The sequence below is a fragment of the Cicer arietinum genome, chromosome 5 (assembly GCF_000331145.2).
Source record: "Cicer arietinum cultivar CDC Frontier isolate Library 1 chromosome 5, Cicar.CDCFrontier_v2.0, whole genome shotgun sequence".
Classification (NCBI taxonomy): domain Eukaryota; kingdom Viridiplantae; phylum Streptophyta; class Magnoliopsida; order Fabales; family Fabaceae; genus Cicer; species Cicer arietinum.
The window spans coordinates 43107782-43110462 of NC_021164.2; positions in this window are offsets into that span (position 1 = coordinate 43107782).

A 2681-nucleotide genomic window follows, 5' to 3' on the forward strand; every position below is an offset into this window, starting at 1 on the left:
GATCAAACCATTGATTTGGGTGAAGGTTTTTAGAAAAAACTGAACTTTGGGCTTAATTCAATCGATTGGGAAATCGATTGAATGTATAACTGAGCCCCTGTGTTGATGTCAATCGATTTCCAAATCGATTTTGTCAGTTTTGCTGAGTTCTTGTCTTACTGTCAATCGATTTCCAAATCGATTTCTTAAGAGGTTTTGAAAACATATTGCGAAATCGATTGGCAAATCGATTTTGTCAAATTTGTGAAGTCTGAGCAACTCATCAAATCGATTGGGAAATCGATTTCCCTACTTATTCTTCCAAAAAATACATAAACTAACTCAATCACATTCATACACAATTCCACATCTTAACACTTATCAATTCCCACACGATTACTACGACAAATTGAGTTTCGAAATAGACACGAAGGTTCGATAACCATCATACTCACACACAATACACAACACATAGCACTTAACACCTTCATCTCAGTTATCACGATAAATCAAAATTCGAATCACTCAATCATAGACTCAAATCAAACATGACTCGCGTGCCAAGCACCCTAATGCAATGCGTATATGCCAAAATGCATGGACTCGGAATTCCAAACCAAAACCCTCCTCGAAGGGCCGTAAATCATAATTGTACCGCCTATCGCAGGCCAAAGTACCAATTACCGAGGTGCCAACTATCACGGGTCAGCACGATTTACTAAAATGCGTAAATCATAAACGTACCACCTATCACGGGTCAGTACAGTTTACCGAGGTGTCACCTATCACGGGTCAACACGATTTACTAAAAGAAAAAGCGAGAATCGTAAACGTACCGCCTATCACAGACCAGTACTGTTTACCGAGGTGCCACCTATCACGGGTCAACACGATTTACTAAAAGAAAAAGCGAGAATCGTAAACGTACCGCCTATCACAGACCAGTACTGTTTACCGAGGTGCCACCTATCACGGGTCAGCACAATTCACCAAAAACGTAAATCGTAAACGTACCACCTATCACGGGTCAGTACAGTTACCATGGTGTCACCTATCACGGGTCAACACAATTTACCAAAAACGTAAATCGTAAACGTACCACCTATCACGGGTCAGCACAGTTTACCAAGGTGTCACCTATCACGGGTCAACACGATTTACTAAAAGAAAAAGCGGGAATCGTAAACGTACCGCCTATCACAGACCAGTACTGTTTACCGAGGTGCCACCTATCACGGGTCAGCACAATCCACCAAAAATGTAAATCGTAAATGTACCACCTATCACGGGTCAGTACAGTTACCATGGTGTCACCTATCACGGGTCAACACAATTTACCAAAAACGTAAATCGTAAACGTACCACCTATCACGGGTCAATACAGTTTACCAAGGTGTCACCTATCACGGGTCGACACAATTTACCAAATGAAATGCATGAGCATACACAGACTCCATTCACAACAATCGTTAAGCAAATGCAGATATTAAAAGATTCCCCATTTTTAATACCCATTTAACTTAAACGACTTTCAAACAACATTAATTAAATAAGTCATTAAGAGATTCCCCGTTCTTAATACCGATTTAACTTAATGATTTTCAAAACAAAACGTTAAGCAAACAGTCATATTAAGAGATTCCCCATTCTTAATATACTTTTGACTTAAACGATTTTCTCGCAAAACATTCAGTAAACGAGTCATTAAGAGATTCCCCATTCTTAATACTCATTTACCGAAACGATTTTCAAAAACGATAGTTAAGTAACCGAGACATTAAGAGATTCCCCATTCTCAACGCCCAGTTAACTTAAACATTTTCCTCAAATACACATTAAGTAAACCGAGGTATTAAAAGATTCCCCATTTTTAATACTCGTTTAACTCTAATGGTTTTCAAATTCCACAGAAACAAATTCAAACATACTTTCACATTCAAACCATAATTCACAACAACCACACCAATTAACAAACATCAAGTTTCATTTACCCATAATCATACACAATGACATTCAAATTCATTTACCACGAAACATTCATCACTATAAACAAAACCTAACTCTAAGGTTTTTACCCATAACGCACTAGTTTCGTTTTTCCCCAAATCGATACATTTAACCCTAACAAATTCCTTCCCACACAACCACAGATAAGTCCCTAATGCAAACTAAAAGTTTGGAAGGAGCCCTTACCTCAACGTTAGCTTTAACGCGCGTTTCCGGTACCGCGAGTAATTCCGGTAAAATCTCCGCTCGCAACGCCGCTTCCAAATTAGTGCACTAGCACCGTAGCACGGAGGTGAGCAACTTTCCCTTCTATCTCTTCGAGAAATGAGGTTTGGATCTAGAAGAAACGGAGGGGTTTGTGTTTGGATCTCAAAAACCGTATTTCTTCGTTTTCGAATCAAAGAGGAAGAGTGGAGTTACGAAAACCTTGGTCTAACCCTCACCCAACCTTGGGTCACTAGCTTTGAAGAAAGGAAGCAACGAAAACGAAGAATGGAGAAAGGATGGATTTTTGGTTAAAGCTCACGTGAGTGCAGAGGAAGAAGATGGAAAATTCAATTTTCCCTCCTTTCTATTTCTTTCCTTTGCTTTTCCTTTCTTCCTTTTTCCTTCCTTCCTTTATATACTATTTTCTTTTCCTTTTCCTTCCTTCTAGTTTTCCTTTCTTTTTCCCTCCAAGCAAACATATATAAAAA